This window comes from Procambarus clarkii, chromosome 55 (genome assembly GCF_040958095.1).
Source record: "Procambarus clarkii isolate CNS0578487 chromosome 55, FALCON_Pclarkii_2.0, whole genome shotgun sequence".
Classification (NCBI taxonomy): domain Eukaryota; kingdom Metazoa; phylum Arthropoda; class Malacostraca; order Decapoda; family Cambaridae; genus Procambarus; species Procambarus clarkii.
Genome location: NC_091204.1, coordinates 33,651,764 through 33,663,342, shown reverse-complemented (window position 1 = coordinate 33,663,342; position 11,579 = coordinate 33,651,764). Strand labels below are relative to the sequence as shown.

At 39.9% G+C, this 11,579-nt stretch overlaps 1 protein-coding gene across 1 annotated transcript in view; it reads left to right on the top strand.

Annotated features, from left to right (window-relative positions):
- Nucleotides 1-1,104: 1,104 nt before the first annotated feature.
- The window catches only part of LOC123756369 (tripartite motif-containing protein 59-like), an 84,249-nt gene continuing 73,774 nt past the window's right edge, over nucleotides 1,105-11,579 (top strand). The window contains exon 1 of the mRNA XM_069305407.1: nucleotides 1,105-1,367. The gene's annotated coding sequence lies outside the window, so the exon portion shown is untranslated. The remainder of the gene's footprint in view (nucleotides 1,368-11,579) is intronic.

The following is an 11,579-nucleotide window of genomic DNA, read 5'->3' as shown; positions in this document are numbered from 1 at the left end:
ACGCAATTCGTCTTTTATGAGAGCCTGAACTATTTCAATACACTTTTCACCTTCACGTTCCACAGGAATATTTTGGGACGACACAATAACATAGTCAAGCAGCTTTTGCTGGTCCTGTTCATCCTGGGAGATGGAATGTTGGGCAGATGACACATTTGCAGATGACACTAAGATCTATGATAAAGAAGGAAGTGAAAGTGATATTGAGACCTTACAAAGAGATCTACATGAACTCCACCAATGGTCAGATGACTGGCAAATGCTCTTTAATGTCGATAAATGCAAGACCTTGCCTGTAGGGCATAACATTCCACGTCACAACTACCAAATTGCCAGCTTTACCTTACAACAGATAGATGAAGAATGCGACATTGGAATCAGAATCCATCATTCACTAAAAGTTGCACAACAAGTGGGAGCGGCAGTAAAAAAAAAAAGCGAACCAAACCTTGGGAATAATCAAGGTGCCTTTACTTTCAAGTAAACTAAAGTAATCCTTCAATTGTATAAGTCTCTGGTGCGCCCCCACCTGGATTATTGCATACAGGCATTGAGACCTTATCTTCAGAAAGACATAGCTGCTCTGGAGAAGGTGCAACACCGGGCAACAAAAATCATACCAGAGATTAGTCATCTCTCGTATCAGGAAGGGTTGAGGGCCACTGGCCAAACAACACAGCAAACCAGGCATGACAGGGCGGAGCTCATCGAAACACTTAAAATACTCAACAATTTGGACAATGTTGATCCGGACACTTTCTTCAAAAGGTCAGATGTAACACGAACGAGGAGCAACGGGTTCAAGCTCAACAAGCCACAATGTAGGACAGAAAACAGGAGAGGCTTTTTCACCCGCATGGTTGTAAACCCGTGGAACAGCCTACCCGCCGAATAGTAGGTAAGGTAAACGCCAAAATTTTACTGGATTTTAAAATACAGATAGAAAAGATCATCCAAGCAAATGGCTATGACATTTGACAAGCCGCCAGCTTCCTGTCCTCGTTGAGGCCACCAGTATTAGTGGCTCTCAGGTTACTTAAACGTCGGCAAAGATCAGTAACCAAAGAAAATGGGAAGAGCGACGTGGCGGGTAAGCGAGCGAGCAAGTGACGTCATCACAACAAAGGTTGCTATGCGACGTCTCCATGACTCGTGAGGTTCGCCTGTCTTAAAGACCTGTGTCCACAATACCCGCCAAATTGTCCCTCCCACAGTACTCTCAGGACACTTGTGGCAGTGTAAGTGTGTGGTGAGGCCACACCACTGAAGACATTGAGGATATACCACGAGGGAGAGACAAAACTGTTGAAGGAAGGAGTCACTGGCTCCACCTGACCACCTTGTTCCTCGCACTCTCATCATCCTCCGTAAGTACTGGAGTACTTTCTGCTCCACCATTGTCTTACACCCCAACATACAATAGTTGGAATCTGGAAATAGGCCTATGGCATTGTTGGGATGTGGAAATAGGCCTATGGCATTGTTGGGATGTAGACGTAGGCCTATGGAATTGTTGGGGTAAATTATAAGCCTATGGCATTGTTGGGGTGTGGACATTGGCTTATCGAATAATAAGAATAAGAATAATAATAATAATGAGAAAATCCCCTGGGACTGTGTGGTGTCGCAAACCCACGACCAAGGCATTGCCAGCCGCATACTCTACCACTGTACCACCACTGACTTCCTAAAAGTCTTACAATCAGATTTCTACTGATGTCACAGGAAGTCTGTGATATCCTTATGTCACAGGAAGACTTGAAGCCAGTCCAAAGACCTCCCCAAGCACTCAGGTGAAGGGGTAAAGTGTTGTAGTTGAACACTGTACGCCCAACTTCAGATACAACACTGAAAATCGCACTAAGGAGATATACATCAATGAACAGCTCTAAACAGCTCCTCACTGGGGCTGTGAGGTGACGCAAACATTGCAGGTTCGCATCGCCTCACAGCCCGAGTGAATTTTTTCATTGATGTATATCACGTTAGTGTGATTTTCTGTGAGTAAATAATAATAATAATATTAATACAGTAATAATATTATTATTATTTATTCAAAAGAGTGTGTACAAAGAACATAAGAGTAATAAATGAATAAATCCACAAGGGCCGTGACGAGGGTTCGAACCTACATCCGAGAAGATCCCAGACACTCCTTAACCACTTAACTGCGCCAACCGAGAAAACTCGGTTTGATTTTTTCGTACCCATTCTAAATGTGTACGAGGTTGGTTGTGTATGAAATGGAATCTTAGGACCTCCAGTGCGAGGTAGCCATCTTGGAAAAAATACCCCTTATGCCCTAGGGCTGCTGGCTGGGTTAGTACTGAGTGAGCAACCATGAGTTGCGCACGCACCTCTGGCTCCCAAACACCTGTCCGACGCGGAGTTGAAAGATCGCGCTTTGTCGGTGAAATTCAAACCTTAATGTTTGAAGAATATAAGGGTCATAATATTGGTGAAGCTAGATGCAATAAGGACCTAACACAAAGGTCAGATGCAAGTGATACAGCACCTATGAGAACAATACAGCGAGCGTATCCAGTTGTAGCTCTGAGCGCCACCCTTGCCCACCTATGCTATCTCCAATTTATTTAGATGATACATAGATGAATCGTTTTCTGTGTTCAGTGATGATGCATCTGATACAAGTAGCATAGATAAACAGTGTTAGCGGCTTCCATGGTGGTGTTTTCCATAGATATTTTCAAGAATAGCTGAATCTCTTCTTTACTGACGGACACTCTTTGAGGCTGGCTGAATCTCTTCCAGACTGACGGACACTCTTTGAGGCTGGCTGAATTTCTTCCTGTGTGGGACCTTACAAGGCGATCTTTTCACGACTACCTTACAAATTGATCTTTCCCTGTAATCTTTGCAAGACTACCTTATGTTTTACAAGCTTGACTACATACCACCTACAGGTACTAATGCCAAGGGTGTACATGAGTGCGTTATTTGCAAGCACACAGAACAAAGAAACAGGAAGCGAAATTCTATCTGTACCTGGTGCAACGAGAGAGAAGTCGCACTGTGTATCCTGGACTACTTCGTTGATTATTACTCACTACCAAAGTACTGAGTGTGTAATACAGTGTGTTACTGTGTAGTGTGTGAAACTGTACATATTGTAATTTTAGTGAATTTTTAACAAGTATTATTGCGACAATAAGCATTTATTGTGGACACATCGCTGACACATGTATCACAGTTTCATGGAACATTATGAATGTTCTGCTGTATACATATTGTAAAGGATACAAATATGCATCATATACGATAAAAAAACAAACAAATAAAACCGCATTGGAAATACATAAAACAGATAATTGAAAATATATTTGTGCCAACATCTGGTGCTTGAGTGGCCCGCGAGACTGTCTGGGCGTGTCACGCATGGGCGACCAGCCCCTGATGACATCACAACGCACCTTGTCCACGTCCCCACAGTCATAGTAAGAGGAATTTGGTATTTATTTTTACATAGACATGTTCAGGGAAGGAAGTTTATCATTTCATTAAGAAAAAAAAATTTTTAGGGAACACTTTATTTCATGCGCCCAGGAGTTTCACAATAAACTCGGTGCAGCATGGTAGTTAATCGACTGAGCTACGACATGGATAAGAATTGCAACCGAGAAATCAACTTGACCTACCACGGATCCTGCAGTCTCTCCGAGACACAAACTAGGTTTTTACACAATTCTCCCATGCACCTGAGCTCTGTCAATAAGCTGTTCTACCTCTTCGCCCTTCCTTCATTACACACTCTCGGACGTAGATTTGAACGCTCGTCACGGCTCTTGTGGATTTGTTCATTTCAAACTTGAAATGAAACAAACAAACTCATTTCAAATTTGTTCATATCAAACCTACCCGTACTATCAAAAATATTTGAAAAAATTATCTACAAACAGCTGTACTCCTACCTTGTAAAATTCGACATACTCGACCCCTGTCAGTTTGGCTTCCACTCCCAAAAGAGTACTAACGACGCAATTATTAGTCTCCTTGATATAATTTACTCAGCCCTTGACAAAAATGAGTTTCCGATTGGACTCTTCATTGACCTGAGAAGGGCCTTTGATACTGTTAATCACAACTACCTCTTATGTAAACTGCATCATTATGGAATCCGAGGTCATGCCCTGGACTAGATCCAATCCTATCTTAGTGATAGACACAAATGTGTAGCCATCAATGATATAACCTCTCCCACTCTACCAATAACCATTGGGGTGCCACAGGGCAGCATCTTGGGACCTCTCCTATTTCTTATATACATCAATGGTCTGCTTAATGTCACCAACATTCTGAAACCTATATTGTTTGCTGATGATACTACCCTCATCTACTCTAACCCCAAAACACATACACAACATAATGCTGTTAATAATGAACTACAAAAATGTCCACTTATGGATGTCAACCAACAAACTAACACTTAACATAGAAAAGACCTACTACATCTTATTTGGAAGCAAATCAACAAATGCCATTCAGTCTCAGATTGACAATGTTAACATTAGTAATAAAAATGATGGAAAGTTTCTTGCCCTATTTCTAAATAAGAGACTCGACTTCAGCACCTACATACAACACATAACTAAGAAAGTCTCTAAAACAGTTGGTATACTCTCCAAAATCAGGTACTATGTATCTAACTCTGCTCTCATCTCACTATATTATACACTAATCTATCCCTATCTTAATTATGGTATCTGTGCATTGGGTTCAACCACTGCAAACCACCTCAGGTCCATCATCCCCCAGCAAAAATCTGCTATCAGAAAAATAACAAATTCTGTTTTCAGACAACACTCAGCCCCCTTGTTAAACTCCCTAAACCTGCTAAACATAATCTCACTCCACACATTCTCTTGTGTCAACTACATTTACAAAACCCTGTTCTTAAATGCAAATCATGTTCTTAAACTCTCCCTGGACAGATGTAATAGGACCCATTATCACCACAACAGAAATAAATATCTCTTTGATATCCCCAGAGTCAAACTTAATCTGTGCAAACAATCTATGCAAATAAAGGGACCTAGTCTATGGAACTCACTCCCTAATGAATTGAAAAGCTGTCCAACTTTTGTGTCATTCAAAAACAATACTAAAAAGTACCTAATTTCATCTTCATAGTTTTCTACCTTGTTGCTTTAAAATTGCACTGTATCTACTGCTACCCAATCTTCATGTACCCAATCCAAACAACATTACCATTGTGATCATTGCTGTCTTCTTATATGTGCTTTCAATTTGCTGTATGGTTCCTATTAACCCTTACACTGCTCAAGGGTCCTTGGGACATTTACACCCCTGTGCGCAAGAAAAAAAAAAATTCAAAAATTTTTTTTCGTCTTCTAAACATGTTAATTTGTGTCCCCTGAGCACGGAAAAAAATAAAAAAAAATCGTAGGTGACATATTTTGGGCGCAATTGACCGAGGAAGTCTGGCAAAAAGTGGGCGTTGACAGAGCAGTCGTCAGACCCGGTCAGTGTCACCCGCGTTGACAGATGGGAGTTGCCACAAAGATATTATTACCTAATTGTTTCAATGTCTCCGATTGATTTTTTCTTAGTTTTTTTTGCGGTAATATTATTCAATAGTGTGTATTGTAATATATTTATATAATAAAAGTGGTTAATAATCGCTATACTCAAAAGTATGATGTGCATATTAGTGATTCAATTATTATGTTTTTAAAACAATAAACAAATAGTTTTGCTGCTATTACACTCTATACACAGGTTATATATAAGTATTGGCATGTTTTGATCACCATAACGAACCACTAAGTTGGTATTGAGAGTCGAAAAGCAACGAGGAGTTACCGCCACACACCAGCCAGCCACTCGCTGCCACTCCCTCAACACACGCACTAAACTTTCTCCCCCAACAATACCAGTTGTGGTGTTATTACACTATATACAGACGTTATATATAAGTATGTGTATATTTTGTTCGCCACAACTGTACATCTAAGCTGATATAGTTAGTTCAGGCACTAAGAGTCGTCGCTATACACAGATGGCGGCTGGCGGCTCCCTCACTCTTTCAAGGTCACACGCACTAAACTTTCTCCCCCAACAATACCTTTTGCAGTGTTATTACCCTATGTACACATATTATATATAAATATCTACATGTTTTATGCACCGTAACTGTACACCTAAGCTTGTAGTGCGCCCAAAGAGCATAGTGGCCACCCTCTGAACAGCTAGACAAATCGTGCAGACGACGTCACCCATATGGCTCCTCCCAACATAATCCTTTTGCTGTTATTACACTAATACACACATTATATATAAGTATCTACATTTGTAATTACCTAAGTGTAATTACCTAAGTGTAGTTACAGGATGAGAGCTACGCTCGTGGTGTCCCGTCTTCCCAGCACTCTTTGTCATATAACGCTTTGAAACTACTGACGGTCTTGGCCTCCACCACCTTCTCACTTAACTTGTTCCAACCGTCTACCACTCTATTTGCGAAGGTGAATTTTCTTATATTTCTTCGGCATCTGTGTTTAGCTAGTTTAAATCTATGACCTCTTGTTCTTGAAATTCCAGGTCTCAGGAAGTCTTCCCTGTCGATTTTATCAATTCCTGTTACTATTTTGTATGTAGTGATCATATCACCTCTTTTTCTTCTGTCTTCTAGTTTTGGCATATTTAATGCTTCTAACCTCTCCTCGTAGCTCTTGCCCTTCAGTTCTGGGAGCCACTTAGTAGCATGTCTTTGCACCTTTTCCAGTTTGTTGATGTGCTTCTTAAGATATGGGCACCACACAACAGCTGCATATTCTAGCTTTGGCCTAACAAAAGTCATGAACAATTTCTTTAGTATATCGCCATCCATGTATTTAAATGCAATTCTGAAGTTAGAAAGCATAGCATAGGCTCCTTGCACAATATTCTTTATGTGGTCCTCAGGTGAAAGTTTTCTATCTAGAACCACTCCTAGATCTCTTTCTTTATCAGAATTCTTTAAAGATTTCTCACATAATATATAGGTTGTGTGGGGTCTATGTTCTCCTATTCCACATTCCATAACATGACATTTATTAACATTAAATTCCATTTGCCAAGTGGTGCTCCATATACTTATTTTGTCCAGGTCTTCTTGAAGGGCATGACAGTCATCTAAATTTCTTATCCTTCCTATTATCTTAGCATCATCAGCAAACATGTTCATATAATTCTGTATACCAACTGGTAGATCATTTATGTACACAATAAACATCACTGGTGCAAGAACTGAACCCTGTGGTACTCCACTTGTGACATTTCTCCATTCTGATACATTGCCTCTGATTACTGCCCTCATTTTTCTATCAGTCAGAAAATTTTTCATCCATGATAGAAGCTTACCTGTCACCCCTCCAATATTTTCCAGTTTCCAGAACAACCTCTTATGTGGAACTCTGTCGAAAGCCTTTTTTAGGTCCAGATAGATGCAGTCAACCCAACCATCTCTTTCCTGTAATATCTCTGTGGCTCGATCATAGAAACTGAGTAAATTCGATACACAGGATCTTCCAGATCGAAAACCATACTGTCTGTCTGATATTATATCATTTCTCTCTAGGTGTTCTACCCATTTAGTTTTGATTAGTTTTTCCAATACTTTCACTATTACACTTGTCAATGATACAGGTCTATAATTGAGGGGGTCTTCCCTGCTGCCACTTTTGTAGATTGGAACTATGTTAGCCTGTTTCCACCCGTCTGCTACGATTCCTGTACACAGGGATGCCTGAAAGATCAGGTGAAGTGGAATGCTGAGCTCAGATGCACATTCTCTCAGAACCCATGGTGAAACGCCATCTGGGCCAGCTGCTTTGTTCTTACCGAGCTCCTTGAGCATTTTTTCCACTTCGTCTCTAGACACCTCTATGTGTTCTATGTTGTTCTCTGGAATTCTTATTGTATCTGGTTCCCTGAAGATTTCATTTTGTACAAACACACTTTGGAACTTTTCGTTTAGTGTTTCACACATTTCCTTTTCATCTTCCGTGAATCTATTTCCCATTTTCTACCTCTGAATATTATCCTTTACCTGCAATTTGTTGTTTATGAATTTATAGAATAGACCTGGTTCTGTTTTACATTTGTCCGCAATCCCTTTTTCAAAATTTCTTTCTGCCTCTCTCCTCACTGCCGTGTAGTTGTTTCTCGCATCTTTGTATCGCTGGTATGTTTGGGGGTTCGGCCTCTTCCTGTATTGATTCCATTTTTGTGTCTTTCGGTCTCTAGCCCTCTCGCAATTTCTATTGAACCAATCCTGTTTCCTAGTTCTGCATCTCTGTTTTGGTATAAATTTTTTTGTGCCTTTATCATATATTTCACAAAACTTGCCATACATCTCATTCACTTCCTTGCCTAGCATCAAGTCTGTCCAATTATACTCACTAAAAAAATTTCTAAGGTCACCATAATGTCCTCTCCTGAAGTCTGGTTTTTCAACTGCTTCAACCTCCTTATTTTCTTCCAGCTTATAACGCATTGCATACTTTATTCCCAAAAAGACATGGTCACTTTTACCCAAGGGAGGAAGGTACTGAATGTCAAATATCTCTTCCTCCTTCCTGGTAAATATCAAATCTAGCATGGAGGGAACGTCCCCTTCCCTCATCCTCGTAGCTTGTTTAACATGTTGATACAAGAATGTTTCCAGGATGAGGTCTACAAATTTACAGGTCCAAAAATCTTCTGTTTTAGCTTCATATGCTTCCCAGTCTATGGATTTCAAGTTGAAGTCACCGACTATCAACAGTCGTGATCTATCGTTATCCGCTCTCGCTATAATCTCTCTCATTATTGTTATAAGACCTTCACGTTTACTATCTAGCTCCTCCTTTGACCATGTGCTGCTTGGCGGTGGACTATATGCATTTATCATCATTAGTTTATCATCCTCATAGCAGATCTCTAGTGCTATTATGTCAACTTCTTGTGGATTGGCAGTCATTATTTCCTTCACCTTTAGGTGTTCTTTTACCAGCACAGCAACGCCACCGCCTTTCCTAATTTTTCTGTCCCGTCTCCAAATTGAGTAGCCCCTTGGGAATATGACCTCATTTAAAATTACATCTTCAAGTTTTGTCTCCGTGAGTGCAACAATGTCTGGTGTCTGCAGCTGTATTACATCACTTAACTCCAGTATCTTCGATCTCACTCCATCTATGTTGGTGTATGCAATCTTCAGGAACTTGTTCCCCCTCTCCTTATTCTTCACTCCCCCTCTCTCTATTGATTTTGTTGGTTTGCCTTTATGTACCACTTTACTGGTTTGCCTACCCCTATCACTTTGTAGAAAAAAGAATTTATTTCTTCTTCATTCCTGCTCTCATTTAAATGTTTTGCCTCGGCGAGGTTCAGTTTCAGCTTCTCTCTATCTTCTTTTGAAAGATCTCGTCTTAACGACCACCCTTTCCCATCCTCATCCCTTTGCAATTTTCTAGCATTTCTTAGTACTTCTTCCATCTGTTTGGCACCGTTTAGGGTGATCCTCAAAGGTCGATCTTTCCCTTTTACGTACCTGCCTATTCTCCTGTAGTCGCACACATTCTCTCTGTTTGTAAGACCTTCCACGAGGCCAACAATTTTATCTACTACTTTAGCTTCTTCTACAGCTCTTTCTGACCTAGATGTTATCGCCTTTTCTTTGCAGCCAAAAATGATCAGGGACTTACTCCGATCAACTGTGTTTTGCACCAACTTCGGGTTAGATGCCAATTCTTTCCTCACTTCTAGCCTAATGTTTGTTTTATCTTGGTTGCTGCAGTGTTTGACTTCCTTTACTGCTTCTTCTATTTTTTCCTTCTCCTTGGCCACTTGTGCATAAGTGAGTTGCATATCTTTCTTGCACTGTTCTATTCCCTGTGTAACTTCCTCCATCTGTGCTGACAAAAGCTGTTTCTCCTGTTGAATTTCCTTGCCTAACCTATTGTAGTCATTTATGTTTAAATTTACTTTAACTTCTTCCAAAGCTATTTTTAAGAGTTTATTTTCTTCTTCCATGGCTTTGCAATTTGTTTCCAATTGATTCTTATCCTTGCGCAAGTCTTTCACTAAACCCTCAAGACATAAAACTTTGCTATTCAAATGGTCATTACTTTCTTTCAATTTACTAATTATTTCTACATGAGAGTTCACTATAGTATCTAAATTTACCAACTTGTTATGTAGACTACTAATATCAATGCTTTCTTCATTGAATCCCTCAAAATCAAGCTCTGTTTTGTTTTTCCCCTTGCCAGTGGCCATCTTGAATGTTCTTCTCTGCACTGTAAACACTAGGGCAACTTTTTCTCATCCGATTTTTCACTTCCCTTAGCACTTTCCTGTTATCTCACCTATTTTTCAAGAGCACTATACCTTTATGTTCTCTGGGACACCACTCACTACCATCAACCTGTACTACAATACTTAGGATTGTTGAAATATGCTGGAGCTCCTCTGCTGCAAGTGTTGACCCTAGGGGTGTCACCTTCTGTCACCATTTGTGTTCACCATAGAGAACCACTGACCTGGTATGGTGAATGCAAACAATAACAGGTGGCCACACAGTCAGTAAACGATGCTGTCTCCCTCCATCTCTCAGCATCACTCCTCCCACAGCGCTAATTATTACAACAATCCTGCTATTATCACAACCCTGGTTATTTATATCACAGTCATTGGTCATCTGTAATATTGTCATCGCTAAATAATAACACTTATATATTTATTTTGACATTTTTCGGCGATGCTGTGGTCACAAGCTGAACATCAATGCTGTTCGCTCATGCTGCGTGCGCCGGCCTTGGTTGCTCCAACAGTACTGTGCCTCTCACACCTGAGAATATTGCTCACGATTTTTTTTTTAAATGGCATCTGTTTACAAGAGCCCTGAGGAAGCTACTGTGAACCCCGTGTAGCCGCGGGCCATTTGAATCAGGCCTGGCACCCTATGGCGTATATATACGCCATGCGCACCATGGGACATGTTACTCAGGGCGTATATATACGCCATGCGCAGTTTAAGGGTTAATCTTCGTTTAAATTACCAATCAAGCTGTCAATGCAATCAATCTGAACTTTAATATACCAATGTGCTTTAATATTCCTACTAATCTCTCTCATCTCATTTTTTTTCTTTCTTGCAAAATATCTGTTATCATTTTATTAATTCCGCTAGAATTTACCTACTTAAAATTATCAGTTAGATTAAGAACCTGCCCAAAACGCTGCGCGTACTAGTGGCTTTACAAGATTGTAAATACCATGCTATGTATTCTCACAAACCCAATGTACCTTCTTGTGTATAAATAAATAAATAATTAAATAAATAAATAAATAAATTTGATGCATCACACTATTGTGATTTCTATGTGTAATAAGAGTATTGTTCAATTGAAGGGACAGCAGTTACACATACTGTACTAATGAAGCCACTATTACGCAAAGTGTTTCGGGCAAAATTAATAGTAATATAGAAATTTTTTAATTAATGTTGTGATGGGGTAAAACACTTAATACTATAAGAGAAGTAAGTTAGCAAAATGAGTGTTCAAGGAAAATAAAAA